Source organism: Lygodium microphyllum, chromosome 29 (genome assembly GCF_053477565.2).
Source record: "Lygodium microphyllum isolate KBCC chromosome 29, Lygodium_microphyllum_v1.1.10, whole genome shotgun sequence".
In the NCBI taxonomy this organism is placed as follows: Eukaryota; Viridiplantae; Streptophyta; class Polypodiopsida; order Schizaeales; family Lygodiaceae; genus Lygodium; species Lygodium microphyllum.
The window spans coordinates 57,927,039-57,940,248 of NC_141163.1; the positions used below are offsets into that span (position 1 = coordinate 57,927,039).

The 13,210-nt window shown below is 40.3% G+C and overlaps 1 protein-coding gene across 3 annotated transcripts in view; it reads right to left on the reverse strand.

Annotated features, from left to right (window-relative positions):
- Nucleotides 1–11,422, reverse strand: part of LOC148010674 (GATA transcription factor 28-like) — a 71,913-nt gene extending 60,491 nt beyond the window's left edge. Inside the window, exons 1-2 of one of the 3 annotated variants that reach the window (XM_087671320.1) lie at nt 11,216–11,422; nt 10,803–10,963 (exon numbers count right to left, since the gene is read on the reverse strand). The gene's annotated coding sequence lies outside the window, so the exon portion shown is untranslated. The remainder of the gene's footprint in view (nt 1–10,802; nt 10,964–11,215) is intronic. The other 2 variants (XM_087671319.1, XM_087671318.1) reach the window with 2 other exon arrangements.
- Between the last annotated feature and the right edge of the window lie 1,788 nt (nt 11,423–13,210).

Sequence of the window (13,210 nt, forward strand, 5' to 3'; positions counted from 1 at the left end):
TCTACTTGCCATATCCAAATACATTGGGCCTTATATTCCAAGCATTGGTTGCTGCATACCAAAAGGAGTTGTACCACACATCCCCTTATACAATCCTTAACCCACCATAGGGTGAAATAAAATACCACTACCAAAGTATCCTAGCTGCCCCATACTTGCACACATGCCTTGCTATCCAAAATCCATTGCATTGGCACTACCAAGATGACCTTGCATTTGCATGTCTTGTCCCACTAGCACTAGTTGCTTTTGCTCATAGACAACATTGGGAGCATCTTGAGATAGTTTTGGCATTTCCTTCAGTACATCCTGTTGTCTCAAAGCCCTAGAGGATGACTTTTCCTCTTTTTACCCTTGCTGATCATCGCATTTATTGGCCTAGAGAAACTCACTTCTTGCTCTAAACCCACATTTTTTCTCCCTGCTGCCCGGATTGCACATTTGTTCCAAGATTATGCATTGCATTTTCCTATTGCTTTGTGTTTCTTCCGATGGCGAAGCTCATTATGACTTGAACCCAAATCACTATATGATGACATGCTTGCTATAAATGCACTCAATTGATCACAATTGCAGTAATATGCAACTTCACCAACTTGCACACAGATGCCTGGGGCCCATGTACTCAAGGGAGTTGATGGTATCCTAGCAATAGAACCATGCAACAAACCTTGCTCATAGCCACATGGAACAAAAAAGGAGAAAAGTGGTTCGAACCAAGCCCGGGGGGGGGGGGGGGGGGGGGGGGTGTTGTTTTGCAATCGAAATGTGGAGGCTCCATTCCAGCCGGGAAGGGAGACAAAGGAAAATTAAAAAATAATTCTACATCAGACAACTTCACAAGTATTCAAAGACACTCTAGAGTCTAAAAGTGTACTTTAAACACTACATTGATCATTGTATGTGCCATGAATGGTGCTAGGAATTGCGTGCAAGATATATCGTATTATTAAGGTCAACTAATGTTGCAAAATTGAAAATTTCAAATAAGACTTGATTACATATTACAAAGTGCAAACAATCAAAAAAAGTTAAAACTCTAATGATTAAACTTTAGAATCAAAGAGTCAAGACTCAAGAGCCAAGAGCCATAATTTATAAATACTAAGGAAGGAGTACTCAATAAAATATCCAAAAGATACATCACGTGTCATGATTACACTGGGAACTAGGCTCTAGAGTCTAGCAACTAGTCTCTAGTACATCAAAAAGATACATCAATGATCATACATCATACATCATACATCATATACTCCAAGACTGAAGCTCATATTAGTCATGACATTGATGTCAAAGTGGCATGATAACATCGGACATCCTCAAGGCTGAAGTCCTAGCCTCTAGGACCTCAAGACTCATCAACCATGTCACCAGTGCTCTCCTCTGCTACTTCTTGTGCTACCTCCTCAATCTCTCCCGAGTTTGGGACCTGCCCTACTCTATGCTCCTCCTCCTGCTTCATCTCCCACTCAATAAAGGGATCAGCCCTTGCAATCACACTGTTGCAAAGCATACATAGGTTTCATTGATGAAGAGAAGATCATTGGCCTTCTGCACACCAAGGTTGCTCCTTTTCTTGGATGCAATGTGGCTGCAAGAGCTCCACAATCACTCCCAACAAGAGGAGCTAACAACCTGGCTCAAAATGTGAACTACTAGGTGCTAAAGCTCAGGGAAATCGTATCCATAAACCTCCCACCATAGAGAACCACTTCTAGTGAACCTCTCCACCTTTGCATCACAACCATATAAACCACGGAAATTCCAATAGAGTGCAAGTTGATTCTTCATTGTGCGCCTCATCTCAATATCAAAAACCATGCACTCCAAGATGCACCTCCAACTGTCACCCGCCTCCTTGTCACTCTCTTGCCCACAACCCTAAAACTTCGGGTCCAACATATGTGTTGTTGAATGCAAAGGAGACACATAGGCATCTTAATGTGTCACACATAAGGTATGGATCTCATCATATTGAACCTCATTTGGCACCAATTCCTCTAGGCCCTCGATCATCCTGTCCATAGTCTCGTAGACCTTGCCAATACATGGCTACATCACGTCTCTGAGGCGCAATAAGTGTATGACGGGCTGAACCATGGTATCAATCCTCTTCACCTCATCCCTAAATCCCATGTCCTCAATTGTGTCTATGCTTGACATCCTTGTAGAAGTAGAAGCCAAAGGAGAGCTCCTAAACTCATCACTGATAAATACATGTCTCAATGCACCATTGCACTCCCTTGAAAGACCCAACATCAAGAAGTTATAAGTGTCAGTAGGGGATGCAGCAATGGAAGCATATATGAATGCTGAAATAGACTATTGAACACAAGACAAAGAAAAGAAGAACATGCAAAAGAAAAGAACTTAGAAGAATGCTTAGAAATGGAATCCATATACCAAACACGAGACAATTGTCAGCAAAGTATTTGTTAGCTCATGTATAAGTCTGTGCATGCCAATTGGGCTGGACACACTAGTCATTATTTAGATATTATTTTAGAAATTTTTGTGTGGCATTTGAAGCATTTTATGCCAATCGACCAACATCAAATGTTGGCTGACCAGCTGCCATATTTGGCATGTCTTGGGCCTATTTATTCAAGGGCTCCTCCTCCTCCCCGTTTAGTCATCATCATTCTTCAAGTGGTCTTCCTGTTGGAAAGAGAAGCCAATGCCAATGCCCAAGCAGCCAATGACTCACTATTGTACGTATCATTCTCATGTTTGGTATATGGATTCCGTTTCCTAAGCACATCTCTGAGTTCTCTTCCTTTGCAGTATTCTTTTGTTTTCTTTCTCTTCTATCTTGTGTTCAACAGTTTATTTTAGCACTTATCTATGCTTGCATTGCTGCACCACTTCTAACAACAATTGCATGCAAGAGTGAGTCACTAGCTGCATGGACACTGGCATTGGCTCCTCTCTCCAACAAGAAATCCACCTGGTGAACAAATGATGATAACTGAGGAGGATGTTGAGCTAAAACATGCGTTACAACTAATGCATTTTTAAACAGCCCCAAAACACACTTAATTAATGAAAAACACAAATTTGGTGTGTAGTTCGAGAGAGTTTCAATGGTCCCCCAAAACCCTAAATTTTTGGGGCACCCTTCAACATCTATAAATAGATGGGCAATATTCTTTTGTGAAGGTTTCTCCCTCTATCGTGCAGATTTCAACCATCAGCCACCTACCATCTATTGTCCAGCCATCACCAACTACAACCCATCACTATCCAACCCTAGGCACATTGTTTTCAGCCATCGCCTTGCTATTTGGAGGTCTCCACCTACTACGACTTCATAGCACCTAATCAGCCTACATTTTCAGCATCTAGTGCCAGGTGACATGCTACTGCTATCTCTCCCATCAAGCAACTACTGCAGTACCTGCGTTTTTGCTATCCAGCAAGCCATCTACACCAACAAACATCTCTCCTATTATTGCCTCAACTCCCTAACACTTTGGTAATCAAATTTTGGTGGTTCCCACACTCCAATTGGTGGTCACAGCACTTGGGATCCGTCTTCAATGGACGTCACTCTCCAACATTGCATTGCGTTGCCCTTGGGCATTTTGTACACTCTTACGTTCATTTACAGCATTCATTCACTTCAAAGTTTCTTCTCTCTGTGCTTGTCTTTGTGTTTGAGTTTTGAGTTTTGCGTTTTGCATTTAGGATTTTAGTTTTGCTTGTGCCTATTTAAGTCTTTGTGTTTCAGTCTTGATCGTACATGCTGCGTTTCCTCAGTGCAAACCCTAGCATATCTTCACAAAGGAGCCCCACTACAATAATGATAATGTGCCTAGCCTTGACAAGCATGCACAAACTCACATGAGCTGACAATCCTGCTAATAATAAGCAAAGCGAGTGTTAGAGTATTTGAGGAGAATCTTTTTAGACTTCTTTGAAAATTCATGGCAAACATATTGATGGCTCAGCACAAATGTCACCATCTCAGCAGCTTTAGTAATGGTGAGTTTAACCCATGAAAGCTTACCAATATCCTTGAGAATATTATTTAAAGTGAGCCATGCAAAAACAAACTATAATGTGGAAATAGTAGCGCTCAACTATGGCACCAACTACTATATTTGTTGGCTCAATATTGGCCATGAATGCCACAAAAATATGTGGCCCAACAATCTTAATGCTATCTATCCACTGATGGGCAAGTACATCAGCACTCTTGCATGTGCCTAAAGCATCATGAGATGAAACAAACTGCATCTCACCACAAGAATATGCTACTAGTCCATGAGTGGATCCCATGGGGCTATCACTCCATCCATTTGCACGATCAATGTCACACCATGGCATGTCCAAAGCATCTTCGTATCCTCTACAGCCTGCTCAACCTTGCGTCTCTCCCTCGCCAAGAGAGTACGCAAGTTCTCTGATGATGGTGATATGTAAGTGGTGTCATATTCAACAACCTTCTTCAATGTTCCATTCAAGAACTCCGACCTAATTGATTATTAAACACAATACACATCATGATTTTAGATTTCATGCATGTAGTATTGGATACAAACTTCAAAGATCAAAATCGGGATTTATCATTAAATTTTATTCCATTAAAATTTAATACATAAACAACAAAAATTTATTATTATACAAAGTTTACCTTGCAGTATGAAAGGCAATGTGATCCGCATAGCAAAAGCGAACCACAGCAGCATTGGTCATTGCTCCTTCTATACATCCCATGAAGCCTCGAGGATACTCTATCATCGTATGCAAGGTATATCAAAAGTAGATGCCCCAACCTCCAATACACTCTGGACATGTGAGGATGAGGGTGTAGTCGTAATCGACATCGGAGAAAGTGTAACCAATGCTGCTCATCGAATGCATGTGGTGGGATCAACAACCACGCATCACCTTGACCGGGCCAAGGCATCTTGATGTGTTGCATGTGCCTCGAGCTCTTGGCTCTTCTTGGGAGTCATTTATGTACAGAGCGCACCTCTTTTCCTTCCTCCCCCAAGAAATGAGCATGCGCCTTATTAGTCCCACTTGTGCACCCATAAGGACATAATTTGCACGTCCATCAATATGCTCCACCATAAGCACAACGCTCAGCATTCACTTCATCCCACCATGACCAATCTCTAGGTGCATTGCACCAAGTTTGGCCTTGGGAGGAGCAAACAATAGCCATTATGATTTTTGTGATGAGTGGGCAATGAGTTGAAGCCACAGAGAGAGAAAAAGAGAGAGGGAGGGAGAGAGGGAGGGCGCTCCTGTAACTTGTCACCTATGAGTAGAGAGAGAGAAGAGAGGAGAGAGAGAGCTAGCTAATTATTACAAAGAGGGAGAAGGAGAGAGCCCAACCTACAAGCAAGGCATGACGAGGTGGATAGAGCAAACAGAGTAGGTAAGGAGCGAGCAAATGGAACATGTAGAGCAAACGATACAGGCAATGCTCAAAAACGAGCATCACAACCAATAAGTGGCCATGCAGGAACATTCTGTACCTGGCATGGAACAGCCTTGTTGAAACATTCCAAGCAAGGAACGTTGTGACGTGGAACAAGGAACATTTCACCTACAAGAAACATGATTTCTGTTCCTCTGCATTAGGGAACAACATTCCAACGTTCCAAGGCCCATTCCACCCATTTTATGTAGCCATGGCCTTCTTTCTCAAAGAGAATGGTAATGACCTCATTAATCAACAATTACTACAAGCATAAAATTCACATAGACTGAAAATGTAAATGTTACCACTTAATCTTACACACAAGTGTCTCGGGCCTACCTACTCAATGGAGTTGATGGTATCCCGACTATGGAACCATGCAATGAGCCTTCATTCTCCGAGAGGGTGGTAATGACCTCATAAATTAACAATTACAACAAGCATAAAATTCACATAGACTGAAAATGCAAATGTTGCTGCTTAATCTTGGACGATGGACAGCCTATTGGCCCCAAAACTGGCACCTCTTGTGGTATTTCTTTATCTTGAATTGCAATTTGGACGGAATACAATGAAATTCCTTGAATCTCCATCACTCTCCAATTGCCTCTTGCTGTCATAAATGACCAGCAAGTCTTCAAACCGATTTGCACCTCCATTTGTTCGGGGATTTACCTTCAATTGTGCTCCTTGGGTGACAAATGTTTGTTGACTAAATGGCCACTTGAATCTCCTTAAATAGCCCCAACTTTAGTGACTGAAATTCAAGTCTCTATGCCTTCAATTTTTTAGCATGTTTTCCAAGGTGGCTGTCAAAGCCTAATTTTTAAAGTAAATTAGGGTTTACAACATAGATTAGTCAAAACCTCTACCTCCAATGGCTAGAAATCGCAGAGAAAGGATAAGAATAGGCTATAGGATGAGAGAGAGTGATAGGGAGAGAGAAAATTCAGACTTCCATCACAAGAAAATAGAAGAAATCAACTATTGCCTTATCTAGATAGCCATGCAAGCCGTCTCCACTAATGGAACACCCCAAATATAATGTTGCTTGGCTGAAACAAAACCCTCAAACTGTTGTCACCTACTACCGTAGCCTCTTCTAGGTATGTAAAATTAATTTCATAAAGCCGGATAATGCTAAAATTTGTTTTGGAGGGCAGCCACCTAGCAAAACTTGCCTATGAATGTGAGAAAAAAGTTTTTGAGACACAGAGAGAGAGGAAGAGGGTCATTCCAACATTGTGCAAGTTGTGACAGAGAGAGAGAGAGAGAGAGAGAGAGAGAGAGGACTATCATTTCTACTGCAAGAGTTGACACACCATTTTCAAACCAATTTATCACCCAAGTTATCCTAAGCACTCTTAACTCAAAACTGGCATTAATTAATTGATTAATGCCAATTCCCTAGTGTTGCTACTAACATTAATGGCTAATTAAATGTTCTAGACTAAGTTTTGACATTGAATACCACCCAGTACTTGTCAAACGTAACTTATTACAACTATTGCCAAAATTCCCCACTCATCACCAAGGTTACTAAGGTCTCACTGTCACTTAACTGACATGAATTTCACATGTATACCTCTCGTGCACAACTTAATAAAGCCAAAGCTAAGCATTAAAAACACACAACATAGAGTTTTCTTCAAATCCATACTGGTACCAATTTGGATCTCCATAGTGACTTATAGTCGGTTCCTATATCATTGAAGAAGTAGTATAGACAAAATCAAACTCACACAAAAATGGATTGCACAAACCTACCACCAGGCTTAATTGCAAAGAGTTTGAACTCTCACCTATATCTCAAGTGGATAGTTTTTCCTCAATTAGAAGGTGATCAATCTCGTAAGCAGAGTACTCCAGCTGAGATGTACCTTATCAAGGAATATGAGACGAAAAAGAGCTAGGCCATTGTGAATCATCCATAAAAGAAAAGTTAGTAAACAAAGCATTATCCTCCAAATCAAGACCATAATGCCTCCTCAAGGCCTCCATTGAAGTTAACATGTCATTCATATATCTCACACAAAACCAAGCTCTCTATGATAGCCACAGGAATCAGGATACTCTTTAGAAGAGCACCAACTCTAATACCATATTAAGAGTGAAGAAAAGCTAGGGTTTGCACAAAGAAAACACCAAATGTACAAATAAGACTAAAACACTAACTTAGACAAAATGCAAAACACAAAAACACAAACACAAACAGAGGAGAAAGAGAACTTTGAAGTGAATAAATCAATGTCATAAATGAATGAAAGAATGTACAAAATGCTCAAGGGCAAAGCTATTCGGCAACTTGTGGCTCTCATGGGAGTGGGCTAAGGGAGTAGTCAAAGTGTAACGCCCACTAGAGATGGATCCCAAGTATTATAACCACCAAGCAAAGATAAGAGAGAGTTGAATATCAAAGGGCAGCAAGCTGGTCACAAAAATGCATTAATCTGAAGGCAGAAACTAATAAACACAAGTGTGTCACCGATCAGAGCCTTGAGTCTAGACACTAAGACTGTAGGCGGCAAGGCAACAAGTGAGAAAGGTTTGTTAGATGGCAAATGGACCTACACTAATGGAATCACCAATTGATTGATGCACGAGATGGTTGAACAACAGGGCAGCTTGCAAAACCTAAAAACAGAATTGTCTAGGGTTGTAGGAGCAATCGCCAATAGCTAGGAACAGTGAATGGCAACAATGGACAAGCACCAAGGACTAATGATGACATAGCAGTTGTTTGCAAAGGCTACACAACCACTCAAGGAGATACTGAAGGTGGAAACCTGTAAACAAGGATGGGCAACATGGTAAGCAACCTATCTATTTATAGATAGAGAAGAATCCTCCCAAATTAGGGTTTTGCTTATGGGACACAAACACTCTCTAGGACTACACGCTACTTAACAAAACTTTTGGTAATTAACATGTTTTGGGGTTGATTTAAATGGCTAATGAGTTTGTAATGTATTTTTTGCTCAACAAGGCGGTCACTCTCGCTGATGAAGAACCTCCTATAGTAGAAGCACCATCAATTGGATCATTGAAAGCCACAACCTCATCAAATACCCCATCCCTGCTCACCTCAATCTTTCTTTTCTTCAGAGTCATAGAGCAACCTAAAGCCCTTCGTGGTCGTACTATAATCAACAAAGATAAACTTGACATCGGGTTGAGCTTGCCCCATTTCTTCTTGTTTGCATGCACATAGGCATCGCACCCAAAGATGCAAAAATGAGGCATAGAAGGCTTCTTCCCAAAGAAATTCTCATATGGAATCATGTCCTATAATGCTGAAGTCGAAGACTTGTTGTGGATATAGACATATATTGTTGTAGCAACCGCCTCACCTCAAAGGGAATGAGGAAAACTACAATGCTCCAATATCCAACGGGCCACTCAAGTACGGTCCTATTGGTGCATTCCACCACACCACTCTCAAATGGTGTGTTCAAATGAGAATACTTTATCCAAAACCTGTGCTCTTTGCAAGACCTACCAAAAGCCTTCAAGCAAAACTCTCCACCATGATCTACTCTTACACCAGGAACCTTAAAAGAAGTTTGTGTTTTAGCAAACACCTTTCAATCACAAAAATTGGAGTATGCCTCACTTTGTACTCCGAAAAATATAGCCACACATGCCTACTAAAACCATCAACAAATAAGCGTTAGATATTTGGTATTTCAAACGGAGACTATCCCCATTGGTCCACACAAGTTGTTATGCACCAACTCAAGTGGAGTAGTAGCCCTATGAAAAGCAAAGAAGACTCAAAGAGGAAGAAAAGTTATTGCCAAGTGAGCCAATTGCATTGAATCTGATGTTGTTAGGGGTGCTACATGTCTGTCTACAAAAATGAAAAACTATGCTGCAAATTTTTAATAATATTACTTTTAAGAATACTCACAATTTCAAATGCTTTACGATTTTGAAAATGAGGATCGGTTTCATCAATCTTTCAAACACAAACAACATGCCAATGTAGTTTTCTACAAATACTTATGTCTTAGATGAAAAGAGAATAAAGAATATTCACCCCTTGCTTACACAAAGATGCATACTTAGAAAGCTATGGGAGAACGCAAGAACTGACTCAATAGACCTCAAGCATATGATGGGGAGACCTTGGACAAGAGAAACAACTTGTTTCTCAAGTTCCTAAATATTGCATTAGCTCATGGTACCTAAAGGAGAAATTTCTCAAACTTGTTATGTCACGTGACAATTTGCTAGAACAATCTTGCCACTTGTGGCACACTCTCCCTATAGTTTAAATTTACAAAATTGTGATTTGAAAATCTAGCCAAGATCAAAGAACCAAAAGCTACCTATGTGGGCTATCTCTCAAGTAGAGCACACAAAGACAACTACAAATCGAGTGAGCTACTACCTCAAGCGATGGATACATCTCATGTATCCAAATGTGCACCATCACAACTAACCAAAAAGATGGGTAACTTCTGAATTTTAAGAAGTTGATAATGTCCCACATACTAGGAAGAGGGAAAATTTAAAATTAATAATAATAATAATAAATCCAAGGCATTGGGAATCCAATCTTGCTCCTAAAGTACCAAGATATTCACCATAGCAATTTGTCATTCACCCATTCTCTTTGTCAAGAAAATATTAACTTTCCATGTCTCTGTGTCAATTACAAGCTAGTTATAAAGAATTAGTATATCCTAGAAAGACAAAAACTTTCCAATGTATATCTTGAGACCCAAGTATATGAGAGGGAGTCTTACAGGCACGTACACCAAAACAGCCGTAAATATTCACTGTGTTCCTGATGAAGTTGTGGGAGCGCCTTCTAACTAGCATGTGAAACTACCCTCCATCCTGGCTAAGTGTGCCACCACACATTAGAAAGATTTTGCACGTGGTCAACATTTGGATGCAAAGGTTGCAGCACCTATGCAGCTGCAGTCCAGGCGGAACTAAAAGAGGTCAGGCGCAGATGTGGACACCAATAGCCAGATGACGAAAGTGTGGAAAGCAATTTAAAAGATTTGGAGCAAGGCATGGGCACAGCAGCTGAGTCATCCAGAGAAGGAAAGGAGTAGAGCAGCTGAAGTCCTCAGCAAGCTCCAGATGTCCATTCATAGTAGATCTTGTGCATGACTTTCTTCTCAGAGTCTGCCATTTGGAAGACCCATTGCATGCGTACAAAAGCGCAAGTTGCAACGGCTGACAATGAGTTTCAGTGCCTACTGAACATGACCTTAAGACAGCACGTTGATTGTTACGTTAGAGCATCAAAGTCGCTCGTTTAACAAACTCAAAATTTGTGACCACACGCAAGTCATGGCAGACACGGCTACAAATGCATGTAATGAGCAAAAGGAGGCAAAAAGAGAAGTACCTGGTATTTGAAAGACCATTTGAAGCAGGGGATTGGCATCACAAACACAAGACAGCCTGGGCCATGCGTTCCGAAATTTGCAAGCTTTTTTGGATGTGCTAATGTTGATTGCGCTTCAAGTGCAAAAAAAGGTAATATTGAGACACTGTACGCATATCGCCCTGCATTAATCAGCGCACAAAAACACAATCTTGTGAATGTATTGATCAAAAAAACCTGCGTTCCCCGGAAAGATTACCCTAAAACTACTGTATTTCGCCAATTTTGCAGGTGAGCTTCCTGTTCTACTGTTGTTAGAAGCCTGCTTGTTTCGGCGAGAAAAGAACGGACAGTCGTTCGCAGCTTTGAAGCACAGGAGGCGCAAAAAGCAGTGTTTGGTCGTACTCGTGAGAAGCTTTGTGGTGGGATCTTACCTTCAGAGGTTGTCTGCAAGGTGCTTCACAATTTTGTGTGCAAGACGCGACAACGGGCCTGATATGTTCTGCTGCATGTAACCACCATTCTAGCTCCTCGACGATTGGAAGAGGAGCGGGCTATGGCGAACTTCAGGCACAGAAGCAAAATATTCGACTAAAACCAACGACAGAAAATTTAAGCAAAAAGTTGTCACAGGTAATGTTTTATTAGGTATCTATCATCCGCCCTCTCGTCTAGCCATGGCCCATCGTTCGTTCCCTCTCTTTTACAAATAAATGAAATCAACCATTACCAATTTACTACTTATTCATAATGTATAAACCAACATAAAAGACCAAATATCCTCTTTCATTTATTGACCCTAGGATATACTCATACAACAAATAGTGACAATCCACCAACTCTCTCAAAATTTCTAGTTCGCCTAGCTCGCTCGATTATCTTTGTCCTTCACACGTCGCAAGCATACCCTTGTCCATTACTAGCATTTCCTTTTGGGCCTTGGCAAAGTTTACTAGCATTTTCCATGTTCATGGAAAACTTTTTTTCGAAGTCAATATAAAAACCTTCAACATTGATAGTTTACAAGTTTTCTCTTAGATTTTCACATGTCTCTAGTCTCATTAGAAGTATGATGACCCAATTTTTGGAATTGGAAAATCTTCTCTCCAAACATTTCAAGGTCCTTCTCTGAGTTCAACAATTTGCTTGACATTAAACCTCCACTTTTCATAAACATTACGATGGTGACCAACATCATTATTCCTCAATTAGCCCCTTGTTTTTGAATTGCTTAAGGAGCCAAATTGAGTCTTCAACAATTGCATGCAACTATCATCACCAAATATAAGGTTTATACCACCTCTTTTAGGTTGCCCTTGTGCTCAACTTCTAATTAATGATACACATTAACAATTTTCAGATGACCAAAATGTGCATTGCAAATTTTTTTGTCTTTGGAAATTACTGTAATTTAAGTGGTTGCTTTACCACATTAGGGTATTGTCTATTACATGCTTTGAAAACATTTGCGTTTTATCTCTTGAATGTTACAATAAGTGAGGATCTTTTCAATGAAATATGTTTCAAGTTACAAAAATTTGATCTTGCACTCATAAAGTGCTTTTGGAATTCTTTGCACAAGCATTCATAGTGAACTCACTTGCCTTTTATATCACAACTATCTCGAGGCACATACATTTGTAGGCTATAAAGTACTGGAGGATTTAAAAGTTTGTAGTAGCAAATACCAAGACTTCTTGATATGGTGAAGCGAACAATATGACCTCCTTCATGAAGGAGCTTATTTAGAGACATGAAGACGCTTCCAAGTTCAATCAGTTAGAGAAGTAGGATACTAGAAGTGGGCACTAGTGTCATGCCCTCATTATAAATATCCAACACTTGTCACATGGAGTGTTTAATATTCTGCTTATTTTCTTTTCATCTCCTTATAGGAATCTAGTATTGGTTCTTAAGAGATGATTAATTAGTTTTGCATCCATTGTGTCTAGTGCCTTGAGGCATTGCTCCACTTATTTAGTGAAGTGTGGTTGCTCAAAGAGACCATACATGGTTGGAGACTAATGGCTAGTCTCTTTGGAGTTATTTTGCATTTCTTCTACTTCAAGTTGTTTCTCAATCCCACTCTTCAACTTTACAGAGCCTTCTTTGTCCAATGATCACCACAACCATGGCTTATACGCATTGATGATTTTCTTAAATCGTTATTTGTTAGAAATATTGAGCTTTGCCTACTAAATGTCCTTAGGTGATTAGGCTATTCCACACATTAGATGGAACAATTTTTATAACGCCCAACCTACTCATGATATGGCATAATCTACAACTTGCCTAAAGAGGGCCTAAAGCCCTCATAGGGACTCTCCCATATTTGACCTCTATAAACACCCCAAGTAATTTCCCATTAACCTGCTCTTCTATTTGTAGTCACTTGGCTAGGCAATTTTCTTATGTTGGAAATGTGATAG